The 14,090-nt window shown below is 34.0% G+C and overlaps 1 long non-coding RNA gene and 3 other non-coding genes across 4 annotated transcripts; 1 reads left to right on the forward strand and 3 right to left on the reverse strand.

Annotated features, from left to right (window-relative positions):
* Positions 1 to 5,106: 5,106 nt before the first annotated feature.
* LOC145103320 (U1 spliceosomal RNA) lies at positions 5,107 to 5,270 on the reverse strand. Its single transcript, XR_013706421.1, has one exon. It is a non-coding gene; the product is annotated as a U1 spliceosomal RNA (small nuclear RNA).
* Positions 5,271 to 5,997: 727 nt separating this feature from the next.
* LOC145103342 (U2 spliceosomal RNA) lies at positions 5,998 to 6,193 on the reverse strand. Its single transcript, XR_013706442.1, has one exon. It is a non-coding gene; the product is annotated as a U2 spliceosomal RNA (small nuclear RNA).
* A 4,509-nt stretch (positions 6,194 to 10,702) lies between these two features.
* Positions 10,703 to 12,055, forward strand: LOC145100384 (uncharacterized). Its single transcript, XR_013705006.1, has 2 exons — positions 10,703 to 11,015; positions 11,767 to 12,055. It is a non-coding gene; the product is annotated as an uncharacterized LOC145100384 (long non-coding RNA).
* A 1,160-nt stretch (positions 12,056 to 13,215) lies between these two features.
* On the reverse strand, positions 13,216 to 13,379 carry LOC145103321 (U1 spliceosomal RNA). The gene has a single exon (XR_013706422.1). It is a non-coding gene; the product is annotated as a U1 spliceosomal RNA (small nuclear RNA).
* Between the last annotated feature and the right edge of the window lie 711 nt (positions 13,380 to 14,090).

The following is a 14,090-nucleotide window of genomic DNA, read 5'->3' on the forward strand; positions in this document are numbered from 1 at the left end:
ACTTCGCTTTTATGGGGACCGTGGGATTTAAGAAATTATATTATCGATAAATCCTTTAAAAAGGGTGTGTGGAGAAATAGAGACACTTTTTTCAAAACAATATTAAGAAATAAAAAATTTTGGATTTTGGTTAGGAGTAGTAAAATTACTTTCGATTGATGTACTTGGTTAAACTCATCTACGTTGAATATGTAACCTGTTGTAATGGCATGGTTTTCCTCGCTAGCATGTGCCTAACTCGGGCTTTCTTTTTCTTAATATATGTCATTTAAAAAGAAATATACATAATAGTATCCTCCCTCCTCAAAGTTATTATATATGATTGACATTTTTATATAACAAAAACTTTCAAAGGAAAGTAGAGAAGTATCCATGGTGATAAAAGCGATAATAAATACATAGATATGTTAGCGGATTGAGGAGGTGGGAGATAGACAAACTATATTTCTAGTGACAGATTATCGATAGAAACTTCCAATCAATCTTAAGGTGGTTGTTTTCATGAAACATGTCATTATAGGAAATATTGGTAACATATCTATAATGACACCCAATCACATTTGGTGATGAAATAGAATACCCAGAACTTATACAAGCCAACAGAAACACACAATTTCTTAAGTAGTAAAAGTACCGTTAAAATATTTTTAATACTATATCTGCTAACGAGGGATGATTTCTTGTTGAATGAGGGGATGAAAGATGTAATATCCTTAAAATTAAGATTTTACACTAGTACAAAACGGACCTACGGTCATTGTTTGTAAAAAAGGGTTGTCATGGTTTTGGTTATTTGCGTCACTAAAAATTATTAATCAAATTACAGTATTGTTTTAGCAACATGTTAGCTAAAATCAGTCACCATTGCAAACTATTTTCACACATTTTGTCATTGTTTTACATAAAAATCTTGACAAATACTAGCCAATAACCACGGTAGATAATTGTGACCGTAAGTGTTTAATGATAGTAGTTTAAGTTCATACGAGTATCTACAATTAATTATTTTGAATATTAAAGGTTGACAACATGTGACTGTAAGTGTTTTATTATGACATTTTAGAAAATAAAACTTATAATTAAAAATATTTTATAGTTACATTCTAATTTTGATGGTATTAATTTAAAAAATAGTAAAGATAGAAGAAAAAAACATGTGACTATAAATGTTTGTATGGTGAGGGTGTTGAAAAGTGAAACTAGTATTTTGAGGGATTACAATTATTTCTCCATCATCTATAAAAAAAAAAAAAAAATCCCTCTTTACTAAAATTTTAATATTTTTCCTTCTTTTAACGAAAATTAGATTTCATTTCGATCTGTCTCTAAAACATTAGATCTAATCGCTCATCCTATATTTTTCTCTGACCGTCGTCCCCAAAACAGTTGGATTCACTACTTTCTTTCTCATACCCAATTACATCCATAACAACCCTTATCAGAACTGCTACACATTCGACGCCAATCATCAATGTCGACGCCGAAACCACCATCATACCCTGAAGCGATCATCGATTATGTGTTCATCTTCACCCTTCATCCACATAAACGAATCCATCGATTATTTAGTCGTTCCTTCTCCTCGAACATCCTCATCTCCTCTGAAATCCCTCTCTGACATCAAACCTTATCCTCTATTGGTGTTCGATTCCACATCAACACATTTCGTCGACATCATTTGTTCTATGGTGAAACGATTCCACACAACTACATGTGCTTTCCCACATCACCATCGACACTGCTCCCCAACACCACAACCTCTTTACATCGGGTTCAGGCATGGATTTCGATTTCCTAAACCATCTCACCATCACCACCACAGCCTCTTTTAGCTTCTTTTCTTTTTATGGTCTTTTGGTGGGTTTACGATGCAAATAGTTGTTAATTTATCACCATATTCTTTAATATTTGTAGATTCTCATACTTAAAGACTCCTAAAAGTTACTCCAAATCAAAATATTTTTCAATCTGGTGACTGAGTTACCTTGAGAGTAATGATTATTCTCCGTTGTGTTTATGCATTCTATTATTTTTGCATTACCTGAATCTAGGAAATAATCTATTCGAATTCCAACATATGTAATCACTAAAGGAAGAAGTTTGTGTATCCAGGTTCGTTGTATTATTGTATTTGGTTAGCCTTTGTCTTTTCCTTTTTTATTTCTTTATATATTTGACTGTCTTTAGATTTAAGTCTTTAACATTGTCTTGTTTAAAATTGGTATTGTGTTGGATTTAGAGAAAACTGAGATAACTAGAACAAAAGGAAATCAATTGAAATAAGGTATTGAGTTTTCGTTGTTGCTTTCTTAACTCAGTTAATCGATTTAGTTCATTTAGGTTTTAATTTTATTCTAGTTATCTGTTTATGTTGATGTGAAAATATTGGAGTATTTTTAAATGTGTAATTTTGATAACCAATTATCCATGATTGTATGTGTTTGATGAATAATGGATGAGTTTAGGTTGTAAAAAGGAGCATCTCTAGTCAGCATTGCTTTTTCTGTCTGTAGAAACTATAAATTTGTCAGATTTTCTTTATCTCATATTGTTCTGACAATCTGATAAATAACGCTTACCATGTGTTTAAATAGATGGCATGATCATGCTAAATTACATGAGTTCCCAATGTAAATGAGTTTGATAGAGAGATTTATTAGTTCATTTTGATCCTTATATTGGTTATTATTCCACATATGGACATGCATATAAGCTAGCTGAAGAGATAAAGAAAAGGGTTGCATATGTTGAATGGTTGAACCCAATATATGGCAGGTAGGTAATCAAAAAAATATATTTCTTAATTTTAACTTATTGTAACATCCCGGAATTTAGGTCATAGACTACAAACGACTAAATTACAATAAATATGTTTGTAATTTAACTCATTCAATTGTAGTGCATCTAATGTAAAATAAATGAGTTCATTTCAAATATTATAAGATATCAAACGATACCTTACTTCCAAATGTGCAAAATGTCAAACAAATCAAACAGCTCAAACTGTAACACTGGGTAATGCCTCTGGGGAACTGAAATTTTGTATTAAGTAGTTATAAGCAAATCAAACATTAAAATCTTATAGTACGTGTTACTTTATTTCTGAAAATTTAAAGAACGTCCAAAACGGAGTTCGTATGAAAAATATACGATAGTTTTAAGAAAACAGAAAGTAAAACACTAGTTTTCTTTAATCGTGTAAAACTGAATCGATTCATTGAGGTACTTACACACCTCTGATGGAAATTCCGCGAGCATTTTTGGGCTCATGTTATAGCCTAATATTTTATTACATACTCAAAATATTTTTAGCAAAAATATTTGCGAAAATCGAAAAATCGAGCATTATGGGCTATTTAGACGCGAAACTTTAAACGCGATTTCCTGGAGTTCCGTAACTTGATAAATTAATCTGTTTGAGTTTTTGAAATCCTTGAATTAAACTATATCTATCGGCACGTACGAAAAATTTCTTGACACCCTGATGCACCCGATTATGTGTGTTTTAGGGTATTTAAAGAGTGTAACCTCATGTGGGGCCCATATGGCTTTGCTAGTAGAAAGAAAAATCAGCTCTTTTCCCAATTTCTCAAGCCCACGTGCCTATCTCCGTCCACCACTCCCTTCCTTCTTGCTTACACTCCATCTCCAATTGTACAAGGCATATCTCCATCTTGAGTGTTTAATTTAATTTGAGAGTATGGCTTCCTTAGGCATGTGAGTGCCTCATTAGGCTATAAATAGAAGCTCATGTCTTCCCTCAATCCTCATAACATCAGCCATCATCTCCTCTCTCTAGTTCTTGATCTCTTTCTCACTAAACTCTTTCTATCTCACTCTCTCAGTTACACACACACACACACCCCACCATACACCACCGTTCCACCACCCTAAACCCACCAGCACCTCCTTATAACCTATACTTAATCCCCACCACCAGCCCAACCCTTCCCCTCGTCGATTTCAGCTCGAAAACAGAAGGAGAACCAAAGGCAGCAACTACTCGGAACCCTCCCCCCTGCCACTTCGTCGGAGCTCATGCCACCGTGTGCCACCGCCATCAGCCACCTCTTATGACTGTAAGTAACCTCCACTTCCGTCTTGTTTTTTAGTTGTTGATTCTTGCCCTTCATCGATCGATCAGAAGCCACAGGACCTTTTTTTTTTTTGTGTGTGCACGGACTCGACGAGAAGAGAGGAGGTTACAAACCTCCGGTTAACCAAACATACATGCCAAATAAATGTTTCTCACCCCATTCTCAAAAAATTTACAAATCTAGTCCTAAGCTTTTAAACTTCATTTTAAAATGTCCAAAATTCACCCCTATCCTAGAAATATTTCAAAACTAGTCCTAACCATTTCAAAACTAGTCACAAACTACCCTTACTTGAAAAATCTATGAATATAAGTCCAAGATTTAAATCTTAAAAACTAAATGACCCATTTGTAGTCCTTATTTGGAAATCATTTACAAACCAAGTCCATTTAATTTATCTAAATTAGTATTGGAACCTATACTTTGGTTAAGTTACCAAATAACCCTCCACATATTAATTTATATTAATATTTCCTTAGAAAACTAAATTTATCATACTAAAGAATGTTTGGATGTGAAATTTGAATGATAAAAGATATTTGGACGTGCAATTTGAAAGTTATTATGCGATGTTTATTAATCCGAATCGGAGAATTGTGATAATAAAATATATTTTAAATAAGAATTTCACGAGATGAACATTGTAACGGTGGACTTAGACATGTTATATTTAAATGGCTAAAGGGACACATTTTTGTATTTTACGATTTCCCCATTCTTACAAAGCCCGGTCCAGATAGAGTAACCAACATAGCATGAGGAGCTCTCATGATTAAGATGTAAAGAGAAAGTTGATATTGAAAAGTCGAGAAAGGAAAAATGTGACACAGAGTTTTGGTCAACACGTTCTTCCATATTTAGACAAAAATCTACACCTTGAACAAATCCTGAAATTTTGAAAGCATCGTATTTTGTAACATATCCTCTTTAATTTTTATTTTCAGATTTAAGTTATTTGAAAAAAATGAAAGAAGCAATAAAAAAGTTCAATGTTGAAACTAGGATATTGGTAGGGGCCGCGCGAACGCAGGCCCCCACTGGCACAAATTATGACATAGGTTCGACCAACTTGGGCCGACCTTAGACAGGCACCTCTCCGTAATGTGCAATGGAGATCACCAACCTAGGCCATGGACCTTCTTGATCGCCCATAGACCCTGTCCAGGTAAGTGAGTTTTCCATTCTCCTGCCCTCACCTTTTATGCAACAACCCAGCTTCTGTTTTCTTTCTTCAGCCTCCAATGTGGGATCAGGTTCACATCATCTATTGTAGTGTTCCATTAGTTCCCCTTTCCTCTGGGCAAAACGCACAGCCAAATGGCAGTTATATAATTGCATTATTTCAAGTGTGTCTGGGCCTGTTAGATCAATACGGTCTCTCCCTCTTAAGAGAATTGTAATCTTTGATTGTGGTAAATGGGAGAAGTCCATTCCAAAATTGAAGATTAAGACAAAGTTGATGCATGCTTCTGAATTACAATGTTTTCTTTGGATCAAATAAATAGTCATAATCAAATTCCACATAATATGCTTATTTGTTCTGTAGTAGTATTACCGATGTCAAGTTATAGATGCAGTGTATAACAGGAACAGTAGTGCGATCAGGAAACGTTGATAAAAGTGATCACCATCTTACTAATTGAGCAGGATCTGTTATACTATATATGCCTTCCGAACACAGGAAAAGCTTGCTTCCTATCTTACTAATTAAAGGCCGATATATATAAGTTTTAAACTTACATTGGAGCTACGGGTGTGCCAAGGCTAAAAAACAATTCCAACCTCTTCTTTGGAATGTTGGATCCTAGTTCGAATAAACTGATAGAAGTATTAGACATAACAAGGTAAGAAGTAAAGTCTTCCATTCAAAACTATTAAAAGTACTTTTAGACTAGGATTAGAGGGGTGCGCCACGCCCTGGCTGTAGTGCAACGCTAAGGCGACACTCGAGAGACCCAGCAGCAAGCCTCTGGGATGGACTCTCCCCCATAAAAAATAAGATTAATATCGAGTAGGCCGATGGCCTACATATCAGATATTAAACTGATAAGAACAGATACTACACTTGATCTTAGCCAAAAGGCCGAGAAAGGTATGCTTTTTGTTTTCTTGGGGCTTGGTTTCTATAGCCACTGCCATCTTGTATGTAATCTTCTCTCACCCGATGTGGGAGAGCAAACCTTCATTTTTGTTTCTACATTATCCTCTACCGTTTTTTGTTTCTACATTAACATATTTCATTGATGTTGTTTGTTCTCCCGTGAAATGATTCCACACACAACCACCTATGCTTTTCCCACATCACCATTGATGTTTCTTCCCAACACTACAACCTCTTCACGCTAAGTTCATGCATGGATTTTCGATTTCCTAAACACTCTCACCATCACCACCACAACCTCTTCCTCCCTTCTTAAATTTTTGCTGATGAATTGATTTTCATAAGGGAGTTATATATAATCTTCTTATTTCTTGGTCTTTTAACTTCTTTTTTTCTATGGTATTTTGGTGGTTTATGATTCTAAGTATTTCTTGTTATTTTTTCACCCACTTCTCCAATCTTTGCAGATTCTCTTTCTTAAAGACTCCCACAAGTTACTTAAAATCACGATATTTCTCAATCTGGTGACCGAGTTAACTTGAGAGTACCAATTCATCTCCATTGAGTTTATGTATTCAATTATTTTTGTAGTAGTTGAATAGAGGCAATAATCTATTCAAATTCCTACATATTTACTCACCAAAGGCAGAAGTTGTGTATCCAAGTCCGTTGTATGAATGTATTTGGTTATTCTTTGTCTTTTATTTCCTTTTGTATTTATGTATGTCTTTGATTGTAACCTGTTTGAATTTAAGTCTTTAGCAATGTCTTGTTTAAAGTTGGTATTGTGCTGGATTCAGAGAAGACCGGGTGCTCCATGTTGCACTCTTAACTTAATTAATAAATTTTGTTTAGTTAGGTTTTATTTTCATTATATTTATCTGTTTATGTTGATGTGAAATTATTGGAGTATATTCGAATGTGCAATTTTGATAACCAATTATCGATGCTTGTTTGTATTTGGTAAATGATGATTGAGTTTTAAAAAAAAAAAGGCATATGTTGCCCTACCGCCCCCATCTTTTAAAGGTGTCCCTGCAACTGGAGCCCATCGTTTGATATGTGGAGTCTTATATTGTTGGTGTTGGCATTAGAACCCATGCATCATCCCTTGCTTGTTTGTGTTATGTGACGTATCTCTCATGTGATGGTCACGTGGCGTGTGTTACATGGGGAGCTACGGAATTTAAGACTTGGATACTCTAATACCTCATTTTGGGTGTCAAATAGAGAGAATTCTTCTGTATGATGTGTCTACTTCGCTTTTATGGGGACTGTGGGATTTAAGAAATTACATTATCGATAAATCCTTTAAAAAGGGTGTGTGGAGAAATAGAGTATTGTTTTAGCAACATGTTAGCTAAAATCAGTCACCATTGCAAACTATTTTCACACATTTTGTCATTGTTTTACATAAAAATCTTGACAAATACTAGCCAATAACCACGGTAGATAATTGTGACCGTAAGTATTTTAATCTGAAATGAAAAAAAAAAACATGTGACTATAATTGTTTAATGATAGTAGTTTAAGTTCATACGAGTGTCTACAATTAATTATTTTGAATATTAAAGAATGACAACATGTGACTGTAAGTGTTTTATTATGACATTTAAGAAAATAAAACTTATAATTAAAAATATTTTATAGTTACATTATAATTTTTATGGTATTAATTTAAAAAATAGTAAAGATAGAAGAAAAAAACATGTGACTATAAATGTTTGTATGGTGACGGTGTTGAAAAGTGAAACTAGTATTTTGAGGGATTACAATTTTTTCTCCATCATCTATAAAATTTTCAATTTTCCCTCTTTACTAAAATTTTAATATTTTTCCTTCTTTTAACGAAAATTAGATTTCATTTCACTCTGTCTCTAAAACATTAGATCTAATCGCTCATCCTATATTTTTCTCTGACCGTCGTCTCCAAAACAGTTGGATTCACTACTTTCTTTCTCATACCCAATTACATCCATAACAACCCTTATCAGAACTGCTACACATTCGACGCCAATCATCAATGTCGACGCCGAAACCACCATCATACCCTGAAGCGATCATCGATTATGTGTTCATCTTCACCCTTCAACCAGATAAACGATTCCATCGATTATTTCGTCGTTCCTTCTCCTCCGACATCCTTATCTCCTCTGAAATCCCTCTCTGACATCAAACCTTATCCTCTATTGGTGTTCGGTTCTACATCAACACATTTCGTCGACATCATTTGTTCTCTCGTGAAACGATTCCACACAACTACAGGTGCTTTCCCACATCACCATCGACACTGCTCCCCAACACCACAACCTCTTTACGCCAGGTTCAGGCATGGATTTCGATTTCCTAAACCATCTCACCGTCACCGCCACAGCCTCTTTTAGCTTCTTTTCTTTTTATGGTCTTTTGGTGGGTTAACGATGCAAATAGTTGTTGTTAATTTATCACCATATTCTTTAATATTTGTAGATTCTCATACTTAAAGACTCCTAAAAGTTACTCCAAATCAAAATATTTTTCAATCTGGTGACTGAGTTACCTTGGGAGTAATGATTATTCTCCGTTGAGCTTATGCATTCAATTATTTTTGCATTACTTGAATCTAGGAAATAATCTATTCGAATTCCAACATATGTAATCACTAAAGGAAGAAGTTTGTGTATCCAGGTTCGTTGTATTACTGTATCCAGTTAGCCTTTGTCTTTTCCTTTTTTATTTCTTTATATATTTGATTGTCATGTGTTTAGATTTAAGTCTTTAACACTATCTTGTTTAAAATAGGTAATGTGTTGGATTCAGAGAAAACTGAGATAACTAGAACAAAAGGAAATCAATTGAAACAAGGTATCGAGTGTTCGTTGTTGCTTTCTTAACTCAGTTAATCGAGTTAGTTCATTTAGGTTTTAATTTTATTCTAGTTATCTGTTTATGTTGATGTGAAAATATTGTAGTATTTTTAAATGTGTAATTTTCATAACCAATTATCCATCATTATGTGTGTTTGGTGAATAATGGATGAGTTTAGGTTGTAAAAAGGAGCATCTCTAGTCAGCATTGCTTTTTCTGTCTGTAGGTACTATAAATTTGTCAGATTTTCTTTATCTCATATTGTTCTGACAATCTGATAAATAACGCTCACCATGTGTTTAAATAGATGGCATGATCATGCTAAATTACATGAGTTCCCAATGTAAATGAGTTTGATAGAGAGATTTATTAGTTCATTTTGATCCTTATATTGGTTATTATTCCACATATGGACATGCATATAAGCTAGCTGAAGAGATAAAGAAAAGGGTTGCATATGTTGAATGGTTGAACCCAATATATGGCAGGTAGGTAATCAAAAAAATATATTTCTTAATTTTAACTTATTGTAACATCCTGGAATTTAGGTCATAGACTACAAACGACTAGATTACAATAAATATTTTTGTAATTTAACTCATTCAATTATAGTGCATCTAATGTAAAATAAATGAGTTCATTTCAAATATTATAAGATATCAAACGATACCTTACTTCCAAATGTGGAAAATGTCAAACAAATCAAACAGCTCAAACTGTAACACTGGGTAATGCCTCTGGGGAAAACTGAAAATTTGTATTAAGTAGTTAGAAGCAAATCAAACATTAAAATCTTATAGTACGTGTTACTTTATTTCTGAAAATTTAAAGAACGTCCAAAATGGAGTTCGTATGAAAAATATACGATAGTTTTAAAAAAACAGAAAGTAAAACACTAATTTTCTTTAATCGTGTAAAACTGAATCGATTCGTTGAGGCACTTACACACCTCTGATGGAAATTCCGAGTGCTTTTCTCGGCTCATGTTATAGCCTAATATTTGATTACATACTCAAAATATTTTTAGCAAAAATATTTGCAAAAATCGAAAAATCGAGCATTATGGGCTATTTAGACGCAAAACTTTAAACGCGATTTCCTGGAGTTCCGTAACTCGATAAATTAATTTGTATGAGTTTTTGAAATCCTTGAATTAAACTATATCTATCGACACGTTCCAAAAATTTCTTGACATCAGACCCTGACGCACCCAATTATGTGTGTTTTTGGGTATTTAAAGAGTGTAACCTCATGTGGGGCCCATATGGCTTTGCTAGTAGAAAGAAAAATCAGCTCTTTTCCCAATTTCTCAAGCCCACGTGCCTCTCTCCGTCCACCACTCCCTTCCTTCTAGAGATGCAAATTTTACCCATCGATTCGGGTACCCGGTTTAGCGGGTAACGGGGCGGGCACGGGCGCAGATTTTTATACCCGCAGTGGGGACGGGTCGGAGACGAATATGACACTATCCGACCCGTTTAAAACCCGATTATATATATATATATATATATATATATATATATATATATATATATATATATATATATATATATATATATATATATATATAGTGTTTATGGAAAATTGATTCGTGAATCACAGTATCAAGACGACGCTTCGGAATTGACTCCTCGTTTCTTCAAGCCATTAAGTGATCTCACTCTCTCTAATCTCCTTTTCTAGAATCAAAATTTTTTATTTCATTATAAAAGATGCGGCCACCCTTCGTCTTTGATTCTTAGTTCTTCACAAAATCACGACATCAATCTTTCACCTTCAAGCTACCTTGCTATCATCACCGATTCAGCGCTCATGGAATCAAGAAGTTCCAGCTACATCCCAAAATCCTAAGCCCTAAGTTTTCAATTTTATTTTCTTACCCTCGATTTTGGTATTATCGATTTCTGGTATAATCGATTTCTGGTATAATCGATTTCTTGTATAGTCGATTTCTGGTATAATCGATCCTGGTATAATCGATTTCTTGATTGAATGATTTTTGGTTGTATATGTTTTGACTGATGCTGGTTATAATCGATTTCTTAATCACTAGATTACTTACACTCATTTTTGTTATAATCGATTTCATGACTTAAACTTGATTACAACCATTGAATCTTTTCTCCTGTATCTTATTTGTTACATGCTTTTGATTTTATTTTATTACACTCGATTTTGGTGTTAACCTATTAAACTAATGGATTTGTATCTTTTTTTAGTGATGTTGGTTACAATCGACAACTTAGTCACACGATTTCTTACACTTCATTTTGTTATAATCAATATCATGCCTTCAACTTGATTGCAGCCACTGAATCTTTTGTTGCTTTAACATATTTGTTAAATGTTTTGTCTAGAAAGTAGAAACTTATTAAGTCATGAACCTTCAAATTGACTTTTGAACTCATTTTTTTTATCAATTTGAGTGTTGACTAAAAAACTTATTTGATTGAATTGACTTGTTCAATATCAACATTTTTTTTTCTGTTTTGGTTGTAACTAAAATATGATTTCTAGTAAAACAGAAATCTGATTGTTGCATAAAGTGGAACTGATTTCTAGCAAAGTGCATTGTTTTTACAGTATCTTTTTTACTGCATATATGTAACTGTTTTTTGTATTATCAATGAATTAATCTAATTTCTAGCAAACTACATCTTTTTAGCAGCATCTATGTTCTATCAATCCGATTTCAACCATATTTTTTTGTTTTTTTTGCAGTGACACTCAGGATAGATAACCCCCACAACCAAGTGTTGATGTTGCTGGAACTACAGATGGGCAGGTTGTTAGAGCAACAAATGGACAAGTTATTGAAGTTATAAAAGATGATGAAGCCGGTCCAAGCTTTGTGGATTTTGATATTTAGTTCATGAAAAATTGTTGTTTTTATTTTAGTTATTTAACAAACATGAGGATGTGTGCGTATCTTCTTCTTTTTGTTTTTACTATTTTGTGTACGAGAATGAAGTATGAATTGTTGAATGTTTAGTTATCATGATTATTACTATGTCTTTTTTATATATATATCTCAGATTTATTAAAAAAATGATTGGATCTTTTTTACTTAACGGATATCCATCGGGTTCCCCGTATCCGACGGGTTTTCTTTTACCCGAATCCGTCGGGGATTTGGCGGGTCGGGGGCGGGTACGGGTGTTGGGGTCGGAGTTCGGGGGCAGGGATGGGTATTGTAGTATCCGACAATATCCGCCCCAGTTTGCGTGTGCATGGACTCGACGAGAAGAGAAGAGATTACAAACCTCCTGTTAACCAAACATACATGCCAAATAAATGTTTCTAAACCCATTCTCAAAAAATTTACAAATCTAGTCCTAAGCTTTTAAACTTCATTTTAAAATGTCCAAAATTCACCCCTCTCCTGGAAATATTTCAAAACTAGTCCTAACCATTTAAAACTTCATTTTAAAAATGTCACAAACTACCCTTACTTGAAAAATCTATGAATATAAGTCCAAGATTTAAATCTTAAAAACTAAATGACCCATTTGTAGTCCTTATTTGGAAATCATTTACAAACCAAGTCCATTTAATTTATCTAAATTAGTATTGGAACCTATACTTTGGTTAAGTTAACAAATAACCCTCCACATATTAATTTATATTAATATTTCCTTAGGAAACTAAATTTATCATACTAAAGAATGTTTGGATGTGAAATTTGAATGATAAAAGATATTTGGACGTGCAATTTGAAAGTTATTATGCGATGTTTATTAATCCGAATCGGAGAACTGTGATAATAAAATATATTTTAAATAAGAATTTCACGAGATGAACATTGTAACGGTGGACTTAGACATGTTATATTTAAATGGCTAAAGGGACACATTTTTGTATTTTACGATTTCCCCATTCTTACAAAGCCCGGTCCAGATAGAGTAACCAACATAGCATGAGGAGCTCTCATGATTAAGATGTAAAGAGAAAGTTGATATTGAAAAGTCGAGAAAGGAAAAATGTGACACAGAGTTTTGGTCAACACGTTCTTCCATATTTAGACAAAAATCTACACCTTGAACAAATCCTGAAATTTTGAAAGCATCGTATTCTGTAACATATCCTCTTTAATTTTTATTTTCAGATTTAAGTTATTTGAAAAAAATGAAAGAAGCAATAAAAAAGTTCAATGTTGAAACTAGGATATTGGTAGGGGCCGCGCGAACGCAGGCCCCCACTGGCACAAATTATGACATAGGTTCGACCAACTTGGGCCGACCTTAGACAGGCACCTCTCCGTAATGTGCAATGGAGATCACCAACCTAGGCCATGGACCTTCTTGATCGCCCATAGACCCTGTCCAGGTAAGTGAGTTTTCCATTCTCCTGCCCTCACCTTTTATGCAACAACCCAGCTTCTGTTTTCTTTCTTCAGCCTCCAATGTGGGATCAGGTTCACATCATCTATTGTAGTGTTCCATTAGTTCCCCTTTCCTCTGGGCAAAACGCACAGCCAAATGGCAGTTATATAATTGCATTATTTCAAGTGTGTCTGGGCCTGTTAGATCAATACGGTCTCTCCCTCTTAAGAGAATTGTAATCTTTGATTGTGGTAAATGGGAGAAGTCCATTCCAAAATTGAAGATTAAGACAAAGTTGATGCATGCTTCTGAATTACAATGTTTTCTTTGGATCAAATAAATAGTCATAATCAAATTCCACATAATATGCTTATTTGTTCTGTAGTAGTATTACCGATGTCAAGTTATAGATGCAGTGTATAACAGGAACAGTAGTGCGATCAGGAAACGTTGATAAAAGTGATCACCATCTTACTAATTGAGCAGGATCTGTTATACTATATATGCCTTCCGAACACAGGAAAAGCTTGCTTCCTATCTTACTAATTAAAGGCCGATATATATAAGTTTTAAACTTACATTGGAGCTACGGGTGTGCCAAGGCTAAAAAACAATTCCAACCTCTTCTTTGGAATGTTGGATCCTAGTTCGAATAAACTGATAGAAGTATTAGACATAACAAGGTAAGAAGTAAAGTCTTCCATTCAAAACTATTAAAAGTAC

This window comes from Lactuca serriola, chromosome 4 (genome assembly GCF_051521515.1).
Source record: "Lactuca serriola cultivar US96UC23 chromosome 4, Lser_US96UC23_V15, whole genome shotgun sequence".
In the NCBI taxonomy this organism is placed as follows: domain Eukaryota; kingdom Viridiplantae; phylum Streptophyta; class Magnoliopsida; order Asterales; family Asteraceae; genus Lactuca; species Lactuca serriola.